At 41.3% G+C, this 23573-nt stretch overlaps 1 protein-coding gene across 1 annotated transcript in view; it reads left to right on the top strand.

The window, feature by feature from the left end:
* LOC124550704 (deoxynucleotidyltransferase terminal-interacting protein 1) overlaps positions 1 to 23573 on the top strand; it is a 128565-nt gene that overhangs the window by 1235 nt on the left and 103757 nt on the right. The gene's annotated exons all lie outside the window — the stretch shown is intronic.

Raw genomic sequence — 23573 nt, 5'->3', positions numbered from 1 at the left:
TGAAAAAGTAAAAACTCATGAGCATGTTATGTAGCACTGCTGAAAAGTTCATCGTATGAACACACAGAAAGCTGCAAACTCTATGTCCATCACATCTAGGCTTGCACCAGATCCCTTTTCAGAGGTGGAGTATGGCACTGCATCTAGACCATAGGAAACAGAAAACCAACAGCAGAAACATTCTGTGCAAAGAAACACACAGCATAGTTTGTACATCAGTTAACAGAAGCAAAAGAATTCAACAATAAATGGGCTTAGTTGTCCTGTAAGCTTACATTTTCATTTTCATTGTGTAACCATTTCTCAACAAGAAATGACTTTAACTCTGCTCTAAAAGTCATTACTGTCTCCAACCTCTTTATGTTTGTTGGTAGTGCATTATAAAAAATGACACCAAAGTAGCTCATGTGTTTTTTGAACACAGGTTGTTCCGACTTGTTCCATATGGTGGGCCAAGAGTTGTGAGTATTACAGCTGTCGCAATTGGAGTTGCTATGCAGGTCATAGAGTCTAGCTCTTGTCATCAACACACATTTGCAGGGTGGAGTAAGCAAACACAACGTTTTAAATAGGTGCTTGTGGTGAACCGTAGGAGAGCTATGTAACAAGATGTGAATATCCCATTCCTGAATGTAAAAATTTCGATATTGGATCATTCTTCTTAACAGTATAGGCACTACAGTATCTTATTTATCTGCTGATAGTAGGTAGCGACTTTCAATTAAAATGTCCTCCCCTGTATAGTAATGTTATAATGTGTGTACGAGTACAGGTTGTGATGCAGAAATGATGGCATGGAAGTTTGGTCCTGCTCGTGTGTTGAAAGCCAAAGCAGTTAAGCCAGCCACTCGCATAAAGTGGGAAATTTGGGCTCGAGTCCCGGTCCTGCAGAGATTTTCATTCCTTTATACAGGTGATGGTTGGTCTTATTTTCAACTGTGAATACATTTCATTTATGTAAAAATTTCATTTAATTGGTTGTTAATTTTACCCCAGAAAACTATTCCATAAACTCTAAGGGACCAGAAGAAACCAAAATAAGCCATTGTAGCACTATCTGTGACCTAAACCATACAAAAAATTCTCAGAGCAAAACATTCAGAACAGAATTTGTGCGAAGAGTTCAGTTACATGGTCTTTCCAGTTTAAGTGTTAGTCAACATACATTTCTAAAAGTAAAAGTTTGGTGTATCACCCCCCCCCCCCCCCCCCCCCCCCCCAAGTACCAGATGGAATCTTGATTTTGATTCATCTACCAAAATTATAAATAGTTTGTTTTCTTCACATTAAGTATCAAGTTTGTTGGCATTGAACCATGAATGCAAGGATATGCAGACTTGATCAGTTGTGGAGATTCCTTAGTACCACCCACTATTACACTAGTGTCACCTGCAAACAACATGATCTTGGCTGCAGTTTCTGAGGTGTGTATGTCATTTATATAAGTAAGGAACCGAAGGGAGGCTAGCATACTACCCTGGGATTTTTCTACTTTCCTTGCATCAGATATTAATCTGATTTTATGATTAGCATGAGGTGGGAGAAGTTCCACCTGTGATCTGTTTTGGAAAGATGATTGAAACTACTTGTTTTCTATACCTATTATCCCCATTGCTTTCAAATAATCTAACAGAATATCATGAATAATTGTATCAAAAGCTTAAGAAAGATCCCAATTAACTCCTACAACACTATTATTGTCATCCAAGTTTTCAACTATTTCTTGGGTGTAACCATTTATCACTATTATTGTCCTTGTACCTGTTGGTGTCATGCTGATTATTATTCAATAGGATATGGTAATCTAAGTATTTGGTGATTCATTGTTTCACTAATCTCTCAGTTACTTTGGAGAGGAGTTGAGGGGAGTTGAAACCTGAAATAGATAGCTGTGAGATTTTCAGGAAAAATTAGTGTATATTGAAAGGATTTGCTAATGGAAAATGGAGGTAGAGTGTTTGTCCCAGTAGAAAAGAAACTAAAATCCACTGAGATAGAAATTGAAGCTGTATGTGAGATTTTTTGGGCAAGACTCTGTATCAGGGATGGACATAAAATAGTTGTTGGATCCTTCTGTCGCCCACCAGTTTCATCTCCTGATGTAACAGAAAACTTAAGAGAAAACCTCAGTTCACTTGTATGTAAGTTCCCTAATCATACTGTAATGGTAGCTGGAAACTTTAGTCATCCAACAGTCAACTGGAAAAATTACAATATTGTTAGTGGTAGGCATGACAAGACATCCTGTGAAGCATTACTAAATTCCTTCTCTGAAACTACCTAGAACAGATAGTTCTAATGGCAACTAATAGACCGGAAATACGGAAGCGTCCGATCCCACCCGTCTGCTTTGACCCATGACGTCACAAATATGGCGGAAACAAAAACAAACACACACACTTTCCACAAGAAGCCTAATGACACTACCGGGACAAGCGCGGGAAATGGGGTGTTTTGGGTGGGGGGCAAACTAAATATAAACAAATTTAGACGCCTTGCGTACCTACAACGTGTAAGTGAAGACAGCCATGCATGAATACCGACCCACCTCCCCAGGGGTCGTAACCCCTGCAACCCATAGAAGATAAAGATGCTTCAGTAGCTAATTAGTGTTTTTTGTCTTTAAAAAAAAAAAAAAATCTCACGGGATAGAACGAACAGATCAAAGATAAATATAATAAACTAAAACAGAAACTCGAGGAAACAGATAATTAAAATAAGTAGTAAGTGTTTTTAAATTTTAAAAAATCTTACGAGATAGAATGAACAGATCAGAAAAGTAAATAAAATAAGATAAAACGGAACTGGAGACAGCCACACTTAAACCAAACTCCACGCCGTCATGACGTCACACACGACACCCTTACGTCACGGGTCAAAGCCGACGCGTTGGATCGGACGCTTCTGTAGACCCAATAGACCTGACCTCTACGAAGAAGTCTGCATCGAAAGTGGTATTGGTAACCACAACCCGGTTATGTTAGCAATGATTACCAAAGTGCAAAGAACACCTAAAACAAGTAGAAAGATATAAACTGATGGGGAAAAAATTGCAACACCAAGAAAGAGTTGGTAGGCATGTTTCTACATCTGAAAGTTGATGTCTATTCAAATGTCGTGCCAGTTGCATAAGAGTGATGCTAGTAGCGCCACTATGAGAATCCAAATGGGTTTGCTTAAAATACATGTTGTAATGGTCATCAACTTTACGTTACCAATGAGATTGGACGTGGTGAGTTGGTTAGTCAAGAATGCCTTTAAGGTGACAAAAGACACCATTATCAGCACCTCACTGAGTTTGAATGAGATCATCTAATATGCCACTTGGCACTACTAAAAGGGAAGACCATTGTGTTCAGTATATGGCTCTGGTGCATTGTACTCCACCTGCAGCAGCAATTTGAGCAGCAGCTGGTGCCACAGTGAAACAACAGACTGTTAAAACTTGTCACCTCAAGGACATCCCCGAACCAAACGCCCTGTAGTGTGCCTTCCACTGATACCATACCACCGTCATTTGCGACTTCAGTGATGCCAAGCGAGAGCTGAGTGGAGGGGAGAGTGGATGTCTGTTGTGTTTTCTGATGAAAGCTGGTTTTGCCCCTGTGCCAGGATGGCCGACGGTTGGTTATAAGGTAGCCAGTTGAGAGCCTGCAACCAAACTGTGTATGTGTGCTAGACATGCTGGACCTACACCTAGAGTTATGGTCTGGAATGCGATTTCGTATGACAGCAGGAGCACTCCCACTGTTGTGAAATTTTGTATGTCAGTCAGGTGATTCAAACTGTTCTAAATCTACATCTGTACTCTGCAAAACACTGTAAATTGAATGGCAGAGAGTACATCCCATTGTACCACTTTTTTAACGGTTTCTTCCCATTACATTCACATATGAAGATCAGGAAAAATAATTGTTTGAATGCCTCTGTTTGTGCTGTAATTATTCTAATCTTATCCTTGTGATCCCTATGTGGGTGATACATAGGGGATTGTAGTATATTGCAAGTGTCGTCATTTAAAACTGGTTTTTGAAACTTTGTTAGTAGAAATTCTCAGGATAGTTTGTGCCATCTTCAGGAAACTGCCAGTTCAGTATCTTTGTGACACTCTCCCATGGATCAAATATACTTGTGGCCATTCATACTGCCCTTCTCTGTATATGTTCAACATCCCCTGTTAGTCCTATTTGGTATGGGTGGCAAACACTTAAGCAGTATTCTAGAACCAGTTGCACAAGTTATTTGTAAGGAATCTCCTTTGTAAACTGATTGCACTTCCCCAGTATTCTACCAATAAACTGAAGTGTACCACCTGCTCTACCCGTTACTGAGCCTACGTGATCATTCCATTTCATATCCCTACAAAGTGTTACAGCCATGTATGTGTATGAGTTGGCCTATTCCAAAAGTGACTCATTGATATTAAGTGTACAATTTTACATTTCACATTTAGAGCAAGTTGCCATCTTTGCACCACTTTGAAATCTTATCAAGATCTGACTGAATATTTATGCAACTTCTTTCAGACAATATATCATTGTAGATAATTGCATCATGTGCAGAAGAGTCTGAAGTTACTAAAGCAACTATTAATATTGTTTAATGTTAATGGATAGGTAAAAAATCGGGTCTAGTGTAGCAGGGGATACAACCCGTCGGCTTTGAACAATGACGTCACAAGTCGCCAGAGAGCATGTATTACAAAGATGAAAGAGCTGAGGAGAATGTTGAGAAACAAAGGAATGCGAGAGAGATAAACATTGATCGTGTCAAAAGCCGAGAAGCGATTCTTCTTAGTGTTGTAGCTCCCTTCAGTAGCTGATAAGTGTTTTTTGGCTTTTTTAAAAAAAATCTCACGAGATAGAATAAACTGATCCTACTAGTTTTTTTATTGATTGCTTAATGAAGTAGGATCAGTTTATTCTATCTCGTGAGATTTTTTTCTTTTTAAGGCCAAAAAACACTTATCAGCTACTGAAGCATCTGTATCTTAGGATCAGTTTATTCTATCTCGTGAGATTTTTTTTTTTTTTAATAAGCCAAAAAACACTTATCAGCTACTGAAGCATAATGGTGGAATAAGAAAGTGAAATATGGTAAAATAGTGAAATATAGATAAACGATCGCTTTTAGATTCACATTCAATTATTTTAATGATAGCGCTTATTAGAACACAGAACTGCTTTATTATCTATGCCTCGAAGTGAAGACATTACTATCTACGACTAAGGAATGACGTCATTGTTCAAAGCCGACGGGTTGTATCCCCTGCTACACTAGACCCAAGAAATCTACTCACCAAGCAGCAGCAGGGGAACACACACACACGAAAGGATTGTACTTTTACAAGCTTTCGGAACCAGTGGCTCCTTTTTCTGGCACAAGAGTTGAAGGGGTAGAAAGAGGGGTGAAGGAGAAGGACTGGAGAGGTTTAGGGTTCTTTTCAGAAAAGTCACCGAGAACCTTGGATCCCAGATGGGATGAGAAGGAATTCTCCAATCCTTTTCCTTCACCCATCTTCCTTCCCCTTCAACTCTTCTGCCAGAAGAAGGAGCCGCTGGCTTCGAAAGCTTGTAAAAGTTGAATCCTTTTGTGTGTGTGTTCCCCTGCCACTGCTTGATGAGTAGATTTTTTTATCTATCAATTTATAATATCTGTTGTGTCCTGCCTACTCATTGAATATGGGGTGCCTAGGAAACTGCTTTCTCGGATCACTAGACAACAATACAAGCAGATCATATTAACAAACTTTTATTACAGCAAGATAAATGACAATACTTAACTTTGAGAATTTAAAATTGTGTGTCGCAAGCAAATGGCGACAGACAAATAAGAAGTCTCTTCAGTATAAACAATGCCTAATACGAGTGAAATTATATAGTTCCTAAGCCGCTGCTGTAGAGCTCGTAGAACGGTTAGTCTTCAACTGGGCTGTGACTAGGCAAAGCGGCGTTGTTCTCTTTGCCTAGAGGCCGCTGCTGTCTCATTGTCATCATAGAAAGAGGTCGGTCCATGTACCATTGGCTGACATCCTCTTCACAGCCCTCTCTGCTTTACCATTCCTGACTGCCATGCCAGTGCTTGACTTGATACAAATACACAATCATACATTTGACAATAAGCTTAGATGTTGCACTGAGTCAAATGATTTTTGGAAACCAAGAAATACTGCATCTGCCTAATTATCTTAATCCGCAGCTTTCAGTAAGTCATGTGAAAAAAAAATGCAAGTCTGTTTTCACATGATCAATATCTTCAGAATCGATGCTGGCTGGCATGGAGAAGGTCATTCTTTCAAGATATCTCATTATGTTTGAGCTCTGAGTATGTTCTAAGATTACAGCAAATCGATGTCAAGGACATTGGACATTAGTTTTGTGGATCACTTGTACTACCCTTCATCTAGGTGGGTGTAACCTGTGCTGTTTTCCAAAAACTGGCCTTTTTTATGTTTTTTTTTTTTTATATGTACATAGAATATAGTTAGAAGAGGGGCTAACTCAGCTGCAAATTCAGTATAGAATCTGGCAGGGATTCTGTCGGGCCTGGAGCTTTGTTCAGCTGTTTCTCAACACCACAGACAGTAACACTTATTTCACTCATTTTTTCAGTGGTATGGGTATTAAATTGGGGCAATTCTCTTGGATTGTCCTGTGTAAAGAAACATTTGAAATCAAAGTTAATCAAATTTCATCTTTTGCTTTTCTACCGTCAATTTCAGCTCCTTTCTCATTCACTAGTGATTGGGCAGTAACTTGAATGTCACTGACAGCCTTTACACACAACCAGAATTTTATTTGTTTTTATACAAGATCATTTGACAATATTCAGCTATGCTAGTCATTGAAGGCTTCACGCATTTTTCTCTTGACATCCAAATGCATTTCATTCAGCATCTGTCTCTCTCTCTCTCTCTCTCTCTCTCTCTCTCTCTCTCTCTCTCTCTCTCTATATATATATATATATATATATATATATATATATATATATATATATAAGATGAGGTGACTTACCGAACAAAAACGCTGGCAGGTCGATAGACACACAAACAAACACAAACATACACACAAAATTCAAGCTTTCGCAACAAATTGTTGCCTCATCAGGAAAGAGGGAAGGAGAGGGGAAGACGAAAGGAAGTGGGTTTTAAAGGAGAGGGTAAGGAGTCATTCCAATCCCGGGAGCGGAAAGACTTACCTTAGGGGGAAAAAAGGACAGGTATACACTCGCACACACGCACATATCCATCCACACATACAGACACAAGCAGACCTGGTCTTTAAATATGTCTGCTTGTGTCTGTATGTGTGGATGGATATGTGCGTGTGTGCGAGTGTATACCTGTCCTTTTTTCCCCCTAAGGTAAGTCTTTCCGCTCCCGGGATTGGAATGACTCCTTACCCTCTCCTTTAAAACCCACTTCCTTTCGTCTTCCCCTCTCCTTCCCTCTTTCCTGATGAGGCAACAATTTGTTGCGAAAGCTTGAATTTTGTGTGTATGTTTGTGTTTGTTTGTGTGTCTATCGACCTGCCAGCGTTTTTGTTCGGTAAGTCACCTCATCTTTGTTTTTATATATAATTTTTCCCACGTGGAATGTTTCCTTCCATTATATATATATATATATATATATACACACACACACACAAAATTCAAGCGTTCGCAACCAACGGTTGCTTCATCAGGAAAGAGGGAAAGACGAAAGGATGTGGGTTTTAAGGGAGAGGGTAAGGAGTCATTCCAATCCCAGGAGCGGAAAGACTTACCTTAGGGGGAAAAAAGGACAGGTATACACTCGCACACACACCCGTATCCAACCGCACATACACAGACATCCTTTTGTCTTTCCCTCTCCTTCCCTCTTTCCTGATGAAGCAACCGTTGGTTGCGAAAGCTTGAATATATATATATGAGCTTAGTTACTCTACATACTACTGCCCTTTGTCGAAAGTTTCAGGTTGTTCATTGAGATATGACACTACTGATTTTTTATCTAGTTTACTGAACATATGTATCTTTCTGCATGTTTTAGTTGTCCTTGGTACTTTGGCAATCGTAGTCGTCACAGTCAGTCATGGTCACAGATATCAGTTTTGATGTGAACACCATCAAAGAGATTGTGTCTGTCTGTTGGCTTTAGATGCAATATATTTCCGTCATGATTGGGGTTCCGAACTAGGCAGTTTTCAGAGAAGTCATTTAGTAATGTTTCACGGGATGTCTTATCGTGCCCACCACTAAAAGAACTGTAATTTTCCCAGCTGATTGTTGGATGATTGAAGTTCTACTGCCATTCATGAACAGGATTCCAGGGAGTGTTTACCAACAGTATAACACTCGCCCACATTCCGCTATTGTAAACCAACATGCTGTTCGGTGTGTTGGCATGTTGCCTTGGCCTGTTCGATCATCAAATCTATATCGATTCAAGTTCATATGCATTATCCACAAACAATGTTGAGTATTCCCGTATTGACCGATCAAGTGCAACTGGCGTGGAACTCCATCCCAGTAATCGACGTCTGTTACCTGTACAACACAATGCATGCACACTTGCGTGCTTGTAATAAGTATCCTGGCAGTTACACTGGTTATTAATGTACCAGCATTTCATATTTGCAATGGCTTATCTCGCACTTATATTAACCTCTTATGTTAATCACTTAAATACGTTTCCTAAACACACATACTTCCGAAATTACATTCCTCTGCATTAATTACTTTTTTGGTGTTACAATCTTTTTCTGTTGGTGTATATGTTCAGTAAACTAGATAAAAAAGCGTTAGTGCCACATCTCAGTAAGGACCATGAAATTTCTAGCACAGGATAGACGCATGTAGAGAAGTGTGAAAGAATAGTTGACCGTGCACTGGATACGTATGCACCTAGTAGAACAGTTTGTAATAGGAGGGATAATCCATGGTAAAAAGTCACTCTAAAGAAATGGAGACTACTGTATAATACGCTTAAAACAAAGCATAACTCTGTAGATAGATAGTTGCAGAATGAAATGCATTTGGCTATCAAGAGGGCAATGTGAGAAGCCTCTGATGACAACTGCAGAATATTGTCAAACCATCTTTCACAAAACCCAAAGAGGTTCTGGTCACTTCTAAAGACTGTTAATGGTACCAAAGTTATTGTCCAGTCTTTAGCAAATGAGACAGGAACTGAAATCGAGGGTACCAAAGCAAAAGCTGAAAGCTTCGTTTTCAAATGTTCCTTTACAAAGGAAAATCCAAGAGAATTGCCCCAATTTAATCCTCGTACCACTGAAACGTTGAGTGAAATAAGTGCTACTGTCAGTCATGTTGAGAAACAGCTGAAATTGTTAAAATTGAACAAAGTTCCAGGGTATGATGGAGTCTTATCAGATTCTATACTGGATTTGCAGCTGAGTTAGCCCCATGCCTATCGTACAACCCTCAAACAAAAAACCATGGCCATTAGTTGGAAGAAAGCACAGGTCACACTCATTTAGAAGAAGGGTAGTGGATGTGATCCACAAAACTGTCGTCCAATATCCTTGACATTGATTTGTTGTAGAATCTTCTGAAGTCAAACATAGTGAGGTATCTCAAACAGATTGACCTCCTCCACGTCAATCAACATGGATTCCAATAACATTGATCATGCAAAACCCAGCTTACACTTTCCTCAAAAGACGTACTGAAAGCTGTTGATCAAGGCAGTTAGGTAGCTACAGTACTTCTTGATTATCGTAAAGCATTTGACTTAATACCCCATCTATGCTTTCTCTCAAAAGTATGATTGTATCAAGTATTAAGTGAAATCTGTGACAGGATTGAGGATTTTTTGGTACAAAGAATGCAGCTTATTATCTTGGATTGGAGTTATCATCAGAAGTAGAACTTACTTCAGGTGTGCCCCAGGGAAGTGTGTTGGGACCCTTGCTGTTCATATTGTATATTAATGACCTTGCAGACAATATTAATAGTAACCTCAGACTTTTTGCAGATGATGCAGTTATCTATAATGAAGTACTGCCTGAAAGAACCTGCATAAATGTACAGTCAGATCTTAGTAAGATTTCAAAGTGGTGCTAAGATTGGCAATTTGCTTTAAATGTTCAGAAATATAAAACTGTGCACTTTACAAAATGAAAAAAGCTTGATATCCTATGACTATAACATCAGTGAGTCACAGTTGGAATCAGCCACCTCACACAAATACCTGTGATCAACTGTTTGTAGGAATATGAAATGGAATGATCATAAAGATTCAGTCATGTGTAAAACAGATGGTAAACTTCAGGTTATTGGTAGAAAACTGGTGAAGTGAAGTCAGTTTACAAAGGAGATTGCTTACAAATCACGTGTGCGACCCATTCTAGAATGTTTCTCAAGTGTATAGAACACATACCAAATATGACTAACAGGTTATTGAACATGTACAGAGAGGGGCAGCACGAATGGTCATAAGTTGTTTGACACTTGGGGGGGGGGGGGGGGGCTGCCACAGAGATACTGAGAAAACTGAACTGGCAGACTCTTGAAAATTGATGTAAACTATCCTGAGAAAGTCTACTAACAAAGTTTCAAGAACCAGCTTTAAATGATGACTCCAGGAATATACTACAACCTCCTGTGTATCACTCACATTGGGATCATGAGGACAAGATTAGAATAATTACAGCAAGCACAGAGGCATTCAAACAATTGTTCTTCCTGTGCTCCATATGTGAATGGAATGGGGAGGAGCCCTAGTAACTGGTACAAAGGGATGTACCCTCTTCCATGCACTTCACATTGGTTTATAGCGTGTAGATATAGATGAATGAAATGGGTTGGTGATTTTGAACTGTGTAACTGTTCCCACCCTTGAACAAAGGTATCACTTTAGCTATTTTTAATATATGGGGTACCACTCCCTAGTGATTGAGAAATTAACAGTTTGAACCAAGGACTTTGCGATGTGTGAAGCAGTATGGATTATAAGTGACACTGATACATCATCTAAACTCAGCTGACATTTTCTATTTGAGGCCTTTAATCACCTCTACTACTTCATGCTCACTAATTGGAACTGACCTCGTGCTTTGTGCTGGTGTTAAAAACCTAAGTTTTGGTTGATTTGTGAAATTTGAGCTAAGTGTTTGAGAAGCATTTGTGAAGTAATTATTTATGTAATTTGATTGATCATTTTTGACAGTATCTGTTGATTATCAGCATCATCTTGAAGAGTTTCCAGCCCCAGGCTGGATTTATATGGAAGATAAGCATTGCCATCTACTCCTGTTTTCCCACCAACTTTCTGAGTTGAGTCTCGACCAGTCCTTACCTCCTCTTTCAAATACTCCTTCACACCTTTCAGTCATCTATCCCTTGGTCTTCTGTTGGTCATTTCCTTTGCATCTCCATTTCATGTATCTGCTTGGGAATCCTCCTGTTTTCCATTCTATTTTTGCACCCATATCATCTTAGCCTCTTGCAGTACATCTCTTCCATTCTGCTTGTCGTCTCTTTTTCGACTCTCTTCTTTTCTATTGCTTCCCAGACCTTTCTTCTAAGGATGCTATCAAATGACTTTTTTTATATCGAGAGAGGTCATCATAAGGTATTTCACAAATTCACAGCGGTACTCCTGGAGCTGCCTGACTGCAAATATGAGGTCAACAGTTAACCTCCCAGGTCTGAAGCCATTCTGTTCCTCTCAGATTGTTCTTGACCCTTGTTTGACTTCTGCTCAACAGGAGCTTTTCGTATACCTTGATAGAACTGTGTATCAGGGTGACACTCTGTAGTTTCTACAATACCTCTTACTCCATCTCTTGAATACAGGGAAAATTAGTGCCCTCTTCCAATCTTCCGGAGTCGTCTTCTCATTCCACACCATTCTCATCACATGATACAGCCACTGTTTCCCAACCTCCCCTGTTATCTTCACCATTTTGACATTCACAGCATCCATACCTGTTGCAGTTCCTCCTTCCATCTTGTCCAGTGCCACTTCCATTTCTTTCCATGTCAGGTTCTTTTCCTCCCCAAAGTTTACTTCTACCTCCTTTAGTCTATTACTCTCATCTCCAAGTCCGTTTGATTTAGTGAACAAAATATTCCTTCCACACTATCTTCATTGTCTGTTATTGACCTCATCCCATTTTATCTATCATTGTTGCATCTTCCCTCAAACCCATTTTCTTACTTTGATGTTTCCATATTGTACTTTCTTTCTTCCTCTGCTGTCTTCCTCCATCATATTTGTTCTTTCTTCCACCCACTTTTTTCTCTCCTCAGCCGCTATCTTATTTGCCTGTTTCTTCTTTTTCTTATGCCCCTCTCTTGCTAATTTGGTCCTTTCTTGGAACCGCAGTCTGAAAGTCTGGTTCCTTCTTCCCACCACCTCTTTGACTCTTTCATCCCATCATGGTTTTCTCTTCCACAGTTTTCTGGCACTTTTCCTTCCACATGCAGTTACTGTGGCTTCTACCATAGCACTTTTAAATTGCCCCTATTCCTCTTCTTCTGTTTTTGGTTCATCCTTTGGTAACCTTTCCCTTATAATATCCTGGTATTCTTCCTTTATTTCCTTTTCCTCCAGTTACCATACTGTAATTTTCCTTTCTTGGTTGTCTGTCTTTTTCCATTCCTTCTGATTCTCGTGCTCATCACTAGTAGCCAGTGGTCACTATCTAATTACCTATCGGCATATTTTTTCATAAGTCTGTAAATATTTAATAACTTGGAGGTACGTGGATCTTTTCATTTGAAAACTGAGCATTTTTAATGTGTTACAGGAAATCTTAATGTTTGATGTAATCCAGGAACTAGATTTAGTGATCCGACATGAATGGACTCTAGTCAGTCTCTTAGGGAAAAACATTTCAGAACTGGACATGGATATTGAAGACACAGCATCATAAGCATTGTTAGTACTTTACTGTGAAAGCACTTCTTACAAGGATTCATAACTTAGATTAACAACAACACTAGCACATGTTTCCATGGAAAAATTTGTTCTGCAAGAAAGAAGTAAATTCCCATTTATAGCTGGAACTGTAAGTATGGGGGCATTCTGACTAGATAACCCTAAGCAGTATTAATAATTTCTATATCTGTTGTGTTCACATTTGGTAGTATGTTGTCTGAAATACTTTCTGTTCTATTTGTTGTTCTTGTGGGACTACGTATAAGAGGAAATATGTTGGAGCTGCGCAGTACCATAAGAAACAGCTTCATTCTTAAAGTCTATATTGAAGTCCACACAGACAGTTACAGTGGATTTTTCAGTAAAGATAATGTCCAGCAGAGACTCCAATTGAATAGAGAAAGTGTCTGTTCCCACAAGGTGCTCTATAAACTGATATGATTATTATGTTACGCGGCTTCCCAAGAATTGAACAGCAGCAGCTTCAAAATGATTTTCAATACTCAAAGCTTATTCAAAATGCTTTTCAATACTCAAAGCTTCTGCCACACACCTTTACATATTCCACATTACATTTAAGAATAATACAAACTCCACCACTTTTGCCATCATTCCTACAAAACTGAATAGCCAAATTTTAATGATTAATATTGACAAAACTCTGTTTAAAATCCTCGCACTAGTGCTCCCGAATATGAATTCAGCCAGTTTTGGCATCCTTAACAGCAATTTCAAGTTTGAAATATTTATTTCTCATATTGCGGATATTATAGCTTAGAATATGAAAACTTAATGATTAATGGAAAATTTCATATAAAGATGTGAAACAAATTCTAACAAAGAGATAGAGGGGCTGGCCAGTACTTACCCCAGCTCAGTACAGCCGATAGATACACATAAAACAGAACTGAAAATTTACATTCCTAGCTTTCGGAACAAATGTTCCTTCGTCGGGGAGGAGAGAGGGGAAAGAAAGGGAAGAAGGGAAAGGAGATTCAGTTACTCACAACCCAGGTTATGAAGCAACAGGGAAGGGAAAATGGGAGGGTAGCAAGGATGGAGGCATGGTTGTCAGAGGGAAGCCAAAGATATTCTACTGTAAGTACTGTGCCAGCTTCAAACCAAAGAGGATGCATACAGAAGTAAAGAGGTATATAGTATAAAGATAAACACAACTATGTGGGATGAAAAGATGCGTGAATGGCTAAAGAGGAAAGGGAAAGAGGAGAAGACTGAAGAGTGAATGGGAGTGAGGTTGTTTAACGTAGGTTCAGTCCAGGGGGATGGCGGGATGAAAGGATGTGTTGGAGTGCAAGTTCCCATCTCCGCAGTTCAGAGGGACTGGTGTTGGGTGGGAGAAGCCAAATGGCACATACGGTGTAGCAGGTTCCTAGGTCCCTAGAATTATGCTGGAGGGCATGCTCCGCTACCGGGTATTGGGCATCTCCTAGGCGGACAGTTCGTCTGTGTCCGTTCATGCGCTCAGCCAGTTTAGTTGTTGTCATGCCGATGTAAAAGGCTGTGCAGTGCAGGCATGTCAGTTGATAAATGACATGTGTAGTTTCACACGTAGCCCTGCCTTGAATTGTGTATGTTTTACCAGTAGCGGTGCTGGAGTAGGTGGTTGTGGGGGGATGCATGGGGCAGGTTTTGCAGCGGGGTTGGTTACAGGGGTAGGAACCGCTGGGTAGAGAAGGTAGTCTGGGAATATTGTAGGGTTTAACAAGGATGTTACGGAGGTTAGGGGGGCGACGAAAGGCAACTCTGGGTGGTGTGGGGAGAATTTTGTCAAGGGATGATCTCATTTCAGGGGTCGACTTGAGAAAGTCATATCCCTGGTGGAGTAATTTGTTGATGTTTTCGAGGCCAGGATAATATTGAGTAACAAGGGGGATGCTTCTGTGTGGTCTGGGGGTAGGAACATTGTTGTTGGACGGTGAGGAATGTATTGCTCGGGAAATCTGTTTGTGGACAAGGTCTGCAGGATAGTTGCGGGAGAGGAAAGCACTGGTCAGGTTATTGGTGTAATTGTTGAGGGATTCGTCACTGGAGCAGATACGTTTGCCACGAATACCTAGGCTGTAGGGAAGGGAGCGTTTGATGTGGAAAGGATGGCAGCTATCAAAGTGAAGGTACTGTTGTTTGTTTGTGGGTTTGATATGGACAGAGGTGTGGATGTGAGCTTCAACAAGATGAAGGTCAACATCCAGGAAGGTGGCTTGGGTTTTGGAGAAGGACCAGGTGAAATTCAGATTCGAAAAGGAGTTGAGGTTATGGAGGAATTTAAGGAGTGTTTCTTCACCATGAGTCCAGACCACAAAGATGTCATCTATAAACATATACCAGGCCAGGGGAAGCAGCTGTTGGGTCTTCAGGAAAGCCTCCTCCATGCGGCCCATGAAGAGGTTGGCATAGGACGGAGCCATCCTGGTTCCCATGGCCATTCCCCTGATTTGTTTGTAGGTCTGGCCTTCAAAAGTGAAGTAATTATGGGTGAGGATGAAGTTGGCAAGTGTGATAAGGAACGAGGTTTTTGGAAGATCTTCGGGTGGGCGTTGGGAGAGGTAGTGCTCAAGGGCAGAGAGACCATGGGTATGTGGGATGTTTGTGTAAAGGGATGTAGCATCTATGGTGACAAGAAAGGTTTCAGGTGGGAGAGGAGTGGGAATGGATTTGAGGCGTTCTAGGAAGTGGTTTGTGTCTTTGATGTAGGATGGGAGTGTGCGGGTGATAGGTTGTAGGTGCTGGTCTACCAGAGCTGGGATACGTTCGGTTGGGGCTTTGAAGCCCGCTACAATGGGACGGCGAGGATGGTTCTCTTTGTGGATTTTGGGTAATAGGTAGAAGGTAGGGGTACGTGGCTCAGGTGGAGTGAGTAAGTCTATGGAAGCCGTTGTGAGGCCTTGTGAGGGACCTTGGATTTTTAGGATTTTTTGCAGCTCAGTCTGGATGGAGGGAATGGGGTCCTGGGTAACAGCTTTCTAGGTTGAGGTGTCAGAGAGTTGACGCAGTCCTTCTGCCACATACTCCACACAGTCAAGTACGACAGTAGTGGAGCCTTTATCCGCCGGGAGGATGACAATAGAGCGGTCTATTTTCAGCTCCTTAATGGCACGGGATTCAGCTGGGGTGATGTTGGGGGTTGTCGGGATGTTCTTCAAGAAGGACTGGGAGGCAACACTGGATGTGAGGAATTCCTGAAATGTCTGCAAGGGATGGTTTTGGGGGAGGGGAGGAGGATCCCTTTGAGAAGGCAGTCGGAACTGTTCTAGACAGGGTTCGACACTGGGTCTAGTATTTGGGGGCTGTGTTTGGGTAGTGAAGTGATATTTCCAGTTGAGGTTCCGGGTGAATGAGAGGAGATCTTTAACCAGGGCAGTGTGGTTGAATTTAGGTGTGGGGCTAAAGGTTAAGCCTTTTGATAGAACAGATGTCTCTGGAGGAGAGAGGAATCTGGATGAGAGGTTTAGGACTGAATTGGGACTGGTGATATGTGGCATTTGACTGTGGTTATAGTTGGGTGATATGTGGCATTTGACTGTGGTTATAGTTGAGATTTGGTCTGTGTGGGGTATGTGCTGGGATGGGGAGATTGAGTAGGGTGGCTAGGCTAGGTTTATTGGCTATGAGGGGGGTTTGTTGAAGGTTCTGTTGTGGTTGGTGTTTGTGAGGGATGGGGTGAGGGACCCCACTTCTTAGGTGTTGCACTAGCACTGTGGATAGTTTTTTCAGGTGGTGTGTGGCATGGAACTCAAGTTTGCAGCTGGCTTCTAGGATGATGTTCCTGAGTGTGTTCTCCAAGCAAGGGTTTGAGAGGTGGAGGACTTTGAAGAGAGATAGGAGCTGTTGGGAGTGGTGGTTACATGAAGTAGTGTAGAGAGTCAGGACAAGTTGGGTAAGGGCTAAGGATTGAAGGTTCTGGAAGTCCAGGAGAGACTGGTGGAAGGAGGAATTGCACCCGGAGATGAGAACTTTTAAGGTAAGCCCTTTAGGAGTAATTCCAAAGGTTAAGCAGGACCGGAGGAAAAGTATGTGGGATTGCAGTTTGGCTACGGTGAATGCATGTTTCCGGAATGAATGTAAATAATGTGGTATAGGATTAGGGTACATAGTGGGTAACTGGTGGGTAGGGAAATTAAATAACTAAAGTTGAAATAGTAATCATAAGAAGGAATAAAACACGGAGGGAAGGACGAGAAGGAAAGAAATTGTGTTGGTAATGTTCAATACCAAAGGAAGACCACTAAATAAGAAAAATACGGAAAACGTTGACCAGACCAAGCAAGTATGTCCAGATCAGGGGAAAAGAACACACGTTGCTCAAAAACAGAGATAGCGAGTGGCGAAAAAAGATCGCGCGTGCCGCAAAAAAGATCGCGCGTGCCGCAAAAAAGATCGCGGGTGGCGCAGAAATGTCCCAAAAAAATTTTCTTGTGGCAGAGAAAGATAGCCAATGGCACAAAAATATCGCCAGCAACAAGAAATCGACGGAAATGGATGATACTGGTAGGTGTGGAAGAGATTGTTGGCTGGGAAACAGCGAATAACGAACGTTAAAACTATGGAATGTTGAATAAATAAATCAATGAATAAAAAAGAGAAGAGGACTATTAATGGAACAAGATAATAGGAGGAAGATGAAACTAGCACAGTTGGTGACGAAAATATTTATTTATGTATATATAAAACACTGAAGAAGAGAAAGTGTTAAGATGACAGATGCAAGTGATAGCTAACAAAAGGGACAAAACAATGAAGGATGTGGACCATATAGGTGATCTAAATGATTAATGGAAAATCTCATATAAGGATGTGAAACAAATACTAACAAAGAGATAGAGGGGCTGGCCAGTACTTACCTCAGCTCAGTACAGCCGATAGATACACATAAAACAGAACTGAAAATTTACATTCCTAGCTTTCGGAACAAATGTTCCTTCATCGGGGAGGAGAGAGGGGAAAGAAAGGGAAGAAGGGAAAGGAGATTCAGTTACTCACAACCCAGGTTATGAAGCAACAGGGAAAGGAAAATGGGAGGGTAGCAAGGATGGAGGCATGGTTGTCAGAGGGAAGCCAAAGATATTCTACTGTAAGTACTGTGCCAGCTTCAAACCAAAGAGGATGCATACAGAAGTAAAGAGGTATATAGTATAAAGATAAACACAACTATGTAGGATGAAAAGATGCGTGAATGGCTAAAGAGGAAAGGGAAAGAGGAGAAGACTGAAGAGTGAATGGGAGTGAGGTTGTTTAACGTAGGTTCAGTCCAGGGGGATGGCGGGATGAAAGGATGTGTTGGAGTGCTAGTTCCCATCTCCGCAGTTCAGAGGGACTGGTGTTGGGTGGGAGAAGCCAAATGGCACATACGGTGTAGCAGGTTCCTAGGTCCCTAGAATTATGCTGGAGGGCATGCTCCGCTACTGGGTATTGGGCATCTCCTAGGCGGACAGTTCGTCTGTGTCCGTTCATGCGCTCAGCCAGTTTAGTTGTTGTCATGCCGATGTAAAAGGCTGTGCAGTGCAGGCATGTCAGTTGATAAATGACATGTGTAGTTTCACCTTTCATCCCGCCATCCCCCTGGACTGAACCTACGTTAAACAACCTCACTCCCATTCACTCTTCAGTCTTCTCCTCTTTCCCTTTCCTCTTTAGCCATTCACGCATCTTTTCATCCTACATAGTTGTGTTTATCTTTATACTATATACCTCTTTACTTCTGTATGCATCCTCTTTGGTTTGAAGCTGGCACAGTACTTACAGTAGAATATCTTTGGCTTCCCTCTGACAACCATGCCTCCATCCTTGCTACCCTCCCATTTTCCCTTCCCTGTTGCTTCATAACCTGGGTTGTGAGTAACTGAATCTCCTTTCCCTTCTTCCCTTTCTTTCCCCTCTCTCCTCCTCGATGAAGGAACATTTGTTCCGAAAGCTAGGAATGTAAATTTTCAGTTCTGTTTTATGTGTATCTATCGGCTGTACTGAGCTGAGGTAAGTACTGGCCAGCCCCTCTATCTCTTTGTTAGTATTTGTTTCACATCAAAATATGAAAACTGTTAGAATAGAGACTGCTGACAGTTGTACTCTCATTTTACCACGCCATAGCTGATGCTGTTTTGAGATTGGTTACCAAAAATTCTTGAGCACTAAGGGTTTTCTGTGCTTTCGTATCTTGATGCATTGTAGTGCTCTCCATAGCAGCAGCTGAGACTGGATCAACAGCTGTCAGTAAAGGGCTTTCTGAGGTTGTTGGTGTCTGATCTCTGACTGCCAGTGAGGTGTCCTCTGCTGGTGGTAAGATGTCCTCTGCTGCCAATGGAGCAACCTCCACTGCTGCTGTAAAGTCTGCTGCTGGAGATGTCCCAGCTTCATCTGTAGGTCTGCTGTGAGTGATCTGACCTTAGCTGCAACAGTACTTGATTTCGGGATCCTCAGGAATTCTGCTGCCATAGGTTCTTTCCGCTTTCTATTCTCATGGAAACCATGCCTGGTGAAGTCACCTCTAAAAGCACTATCAACATAAACAAAAGTTGCATGCACAGACACTCTGTAGATATTTTCTGGATTTTTGTTCATATACTTTATTGCACAGTTCACATATATTTGTTTTCCATTAGGTCATGCCCATGAAGGACACTCACGACAATGAAATTCCCATCCGGAGTTTTTTGCTGTGTCCATAAGAGTAGACTTAGCACGTCTGCACTCTTTCTTATAGATGTCATTTGCTCCTCCAATTGGCACACAGTCTCTGCCAGGTTAACTAATTTGTCACAGCCTTTCAGTACTTCTTAGGTTCACTACTAGCACTGATACACCACTTCAAAGGTTATCAGCTCTCTGTTACATTTTGGCGGCTTAGGTGCACTCATACAAACCATTGCACTGCTATTGAGGCTGGCAAAAGTGTGACAGATTCATCTGAATCCAGGACTTGAAATGTATTGTTAGTCCTCAACATGACCTTTGAGTCACTATGTCCACTATGCCATAACCGAGATGATCTACTTGGCGTCAAGTGACTCTTGTGCTGCACAGAGTCATATTACGTATGTGTAGGTATATAGTGAAAGACTCCCAGGATATCGTAAAATTAAAATTTATTAAAAACAAAAAATGAAACATTGATCAACCATAAGCATTGGTAAAGACATTAATTATGAATTTGCAGTAAGGTGCAAACAATTAAAAAAATCATTCATTTTTTCCTTGTACATGATTTTGTTTTCTCACTCTCTCGTATGTTGAAGTTTCTGTTAAAGATGTGCGACTTGGAGTATGATGGGCTATGAGTGTTTTGTATCATATAAGTTTTGAAATTAGAGAAGATTTGATATCAGTATTCAATATCCTTTTATTGAAGTGAAGTGGAACCAAGTAAGGAGGATTTTCTTATTTTTGGTGTCCTTGAAGTCAGCTGACTGCATCTACAGTTGAAATGCAAAAGAGGAAGTTTGATTAGCCAAAAATTGTACAAGCACAACATTTCTAATAATGCAATTGTAATATACTTTAAACTTTTGCTTTCCATTCATATATGTATTATTATTTTTTTTATCATAACACATGTACTTTCACCTATGATGAACTTAACAGATTTTCAATTTCCCAAACATGCCTTTTGGCTGCTGAAAGTTCACAATGAGGAGCACTTTCCACAAATACTTCACGGTTTTCAAAACATTTGACCATTGCTGTTTGTCTTGGGTTGCAGTAAGAGAAACCACAAAAACAAGTTTCATTTAATGCACTTGTGTTCACCTAACATCCAAGTGCGTCCACACATTGAAAACAGGACATAGCATGTTATAACAGAAATAATGCTAGTAACTAATGTTCCAGTTCTTTAGTAATTTTAAGTTGCAACATAGCATTTATTAACAACATTTTGCATTAAATGTTCATTGCCATTATTATTTTACTGCTTTGCAGTGGAGCATCAGTAAAAGTTACTTAGTGATCTTACATTTTTCATAGCTTGTATGTGATATATGGTATGTACATAATATACAACAAAATACTCATCTTAAACTTGTCTATTATCAAGTACAGATTTTCTGAACATACCTTTTAGGGTTAACTATAAACAAGAAAAATACATTAAATATAGTGCAAATGTAAACATCAGGAGACACTGTAGGTCTATCTGGTGGGGGAGGAAGGTGGGGAGGGGAAGGGGAAACAGGTAGATGAACAAGAAGGGGAAGTATGGGTGGGTACGTTGGCAGAGGGTGGCACACAGTGAGGGTGGGGGACATGATTAGGGAAGGGGGTAAGACAGGGGAGGGGGGGGGGGGTGAGAGTGGAAACTGCTGGGTACAGGGTGTGGGGATAGTAGGTTACTGTAGGTTGAGGCCAGGATAATTTTGGGAGCAGAGAACATTTAGGAAGGATAACTCCCACCTGCACTCTTCAGAAAAGCTGGTGGTGGAGGGGAGGATCTAGATGGCGTAGGTAGTGGGTAGTGAAGGAGCCATTGAAATCACCATGTTATGATCAGCTGCATGTTGTGCCATAGGGTGGTCTTCTTTGCTCTTGGCCACAATTTGGCAGTGGCCATTCATCCTGGTGGACAGCTTGTAGGTAGCCATACCAACATAAAAAGCTGTGCAGTGATTGCAGCAGAGCTGGTATATGACATCACAGGTGGCACGGCCTCCAATGTGGTAGGATAAACCTGTAACAGGACTGTAACAGGAAGTGCTAGGTTGGTGGATTGGGCTGGTCTTGCAGCTGGGTGCTTCACAGGGATATGATTCAGCTGTTGGGACATGAGAAACCTGTCACCACTTATTACCCATCAGGCCTTCTTTTATTTTGGAGATGCTCGCCAGCCACAGTGGCTGCTGCATGCAGATCCACTTTACAACTGCAGTGAGTGGCACTTCCATTCATTACTGTATTGATGACACTTTGGTGGTGGACAGCTTGTTGAGATATATATATATATATATATATATATATATATATATATAAATATAATAGAGGGAAACATTCCACGTGGGAAAAATATGTCTAAAAAGAAAGATGATGAAACTTACCAAACAAAAGCGCTGGCAGGTCGATAGACACACAAACAAACACAAACACACACACAAAATTCTAGCTTTCGCAACCAATGCAGAAATGCAGAAATGTCTGCTTGTGTCTGTGTATGTGTGGATGGATATGTGTGTGTGTGCGAGTGTATACCTGTCCTTTTTTCCCCCTAAGGTAAGTCTTTCCGCTCCCGGGATTGGAATGACTCCTTACCCTCTCCCTTAAAACCCATATCCTTTTGTCTTTCCTTCTCCTTCCCTCTTTCCTGACGAGGCAACCATTGGTTGCGAAAGCTAGAATTTTGTGTGTGTGTTTGTGTTTGTTTGTGTGTCTATCGACCTGCCAGCGCTTTTGTTTGGTAAGTTTCATCATCTTTCTTTTTAGACATATATATATATATATATATATATATATATATATATATATATATATATATATATATATATATATCCTTTCGTCTTTCCCTCTCCTTCCCTCTTTCCTGGTGAGGCAACAGTTTGTTGCGAAAGCTTGAATTTTGTGTGTATGTTTGTGTTTGTTTGTGTGTCTTTCGACCTGCCAGCGCTTTCGTTTGGTAAGTCACACCATCTTTGTTTTTTGATAAATTTTTCCCAAGTGGAATGTTTCCCTCTATTTTTTATATATATATAACAGTATTTACTAATATAAAAAGCTGTGCAGTGATTGCGCAGAGCTGATATATGACATGGCTACCTTCACACATGGCCCGGCCTGTGACAGCATTGTAACAGCAAGCGCTGGGTGGGTGGATTGAACAGGTCTTGCATCTGGGTCCGCCACAGCGACATGATCCCTGCGGCAGGGGGTTGGGAGTGGGATTGGCATAGGGATGGACTAGGATACTGTGGGGGTTGGGAGGGCTATGGAACACCACTTCAGGAGAGATGGGAACAATCTTTGATGGGATGTCCCTCATTTCAGGGCATGATGATACATAATCAAACCTCTGACAAAAGATGTGGTTCAGTTGTTACAGTCTGGGGTGATATTGGGTGACGAAGGGGCGCTCCTATTGTATCTGGTTCATGGGGGTTCGGGGGGAAAAAAGCACTGGAGATCTGTTCGTGTACTAGGTCTACGGGTTAGCACCTGTTGAACAGCCATCTATTTGGTGCTGCTCACTGCATTGCAAGCAAGGCCGGCAACGCAGAACACAGCATTGTTGGAAGGTATGTATGCGGTGTTGTCGTAGTACCCAACCATTGTCGGCCACTACCATGAATATGGATGATGTCCGTATGCATCCTGGGATCCATGCTGACACTGCAAACCCTTCATCTCACCGGTGGTGACGGCCAGGCATCAGTTACGGTATATCGCAGCCACATTGAAACTCGCCCTTCCCCCATGCAGAAAGAGGCATCAGCAGGACCTGCAGTTAGAAAAGGATTAGAAGGGGTGGCAGGCAGATGTGCCGGAGAGCACAGTCATAGTACGATGATGGGAGGTTGGTATGTCTTGTTGTGCTGTCCCAGCCTAGTCCCCCTCCTGAAGGCTGCAGCTCCCATGGTGAGCTGTCGTTTTCCATGTGGGAAGGCGGTAACACCTGTGGTGTTCTGGTGATGGAGCACTGACCCAGACTGGCAGGTCCACACTGAACACCTGTGCACACCAACAGCCACATCCATGA

This window comes from Schistocerca americana, chromosome 1, assembly GCF_021461395.2.
Source record: "Schistocerca americana isolate TAMUIC-IGC-003095 chromosome 1, iqSchAmer2.1, whole genome shotgun sequence".
Classification (NCBI taxonomy): Eukaryota; Metazoa; Arthropoda; class Insecta; order Orthoptera; family Acrididae; genus Schistocerca; species Schistocerca americana.
This window is presented reverse-complemented; position numbering and strand designations above follow the sequence as displayed.